This window comes from Triticum aestivum, chromosome 3A, assembly GCF_018294505.1.
Source record: "Triticum aestivum cultivar Chinese Spring chromosome 3A, IWGSC CS RefSeq v2.1, whole genome shotgun sequence".
Lineage (NCBI taxonomy): Eukaryota > Viridiplantae > Streptophyta > Magnoliopsida > Poales > Poaceae > Triticum > Triticum aestivum.
In genome coordinates this window covers 289,150,197-289,151,457 of record NC_057800.1, presented here as the reverse complement: position 1 = coordinate 289,151,457, position 1,261 = coordinate 289,150,197, and positions in this window count along the sequence as shown.

The following is a 1,261-nucleotide window of genomic DNA, read 5'->3' as shown; positions in this document are numbered from 1 at the left end:
CACCGGCCCCTCGCTCCGGACGTCGCCCCGCCGCCCCGGTCGCCGAGCCCGCTCCGGCGAGCTCCGTCCGGCGGGTCGCCTCCTCATTGCCTGGATCCGGCCGCCCCAACGTCTCCGGCGAGCTCGTCCACTCCGGCAAACAGGAACTCCGACGATCCTCGGGATCCGTGCCGGCTGGATCTAGATCCAGATCTCAGGGTTGACTTTTTGCCCGAAACCCTAATATTTTGCCCTTGTTCATCGCATCGTAACTCCGCATCCATACCTCCGTTTTGGGCATATAGCATATCAAAATGTTCGCCTCAGAGAGCACATCATTTCATCTCATTGCATCATTTTCATTTGTGTTCATCTTGATGCCCGAAATGCTGTTGGAAGAGTGATATTTGAGATAATTGTCAGATCTGCTGCTCCAATTAGATATTTGTCATTTTTGCCATGATTATTGTGTGCATGATATGCCCCTGAGCTCTACATGCGTTTTGTTATATGTTTTGCCATCTATCCAAAGGTGTAACCCATGTATTTTTGTGATGTGTGTGGTGACTAGCACAACCTTGCAAAGTGGTACATTCGTTAATGCTGATTTCAGGGGCTTAGCAATTCCACTAAGTCCTTGGACTGTTTATCTCATTATGCCATATGTTCATGTTGTTTCCTAGTGATCCGTGCCTCTTTTGAGGATGATCAGTAAGGATGTTTTGCTAATCTTGTACTGCTCTATCCATCCATGTATTTGTTTGCAATTATGAAGCACCCTAGCTTGAGTCAATCGAGCTCTACTTTTGCTATTTCGTGAACCTGGGCAAATTGTCTACTTGTTAGCGATTTTGCCAAGGATGTTGTAGTTGATCCGTGCATGCTATGTTATTGTTCTTGTCATGTCTAGCTTGTATAATGTGTATTCTTGATGGGTGTATGCTTAGATTGTCATGACTTGCTCTGTAGTGAGTGCATCGAGCTGGTAAACATGCCTACTTGATATCTGATTTGCATGCTCCAGTTTTTCACCAAGTCTGAGAACTGATTATGTTTTTGCCATGTTCACATGCTTGCAAATGTATTTTCCGATCCCTTTTGGCTCAAGGTCACTAAGGTACTTTTGTTAAGCTCTTTGAGTATCTCCATGTCAGGCTTTACTTTGCCATGTTCAGGTCATGTAGCATATAGTTTTCATGCTCCAAAGTGTGCTACCTGATCTGAAATTCCAGACAAGTGTTAATTTCACTAAGTCTGAAATCTGTTTGTCAAATGCATTTTT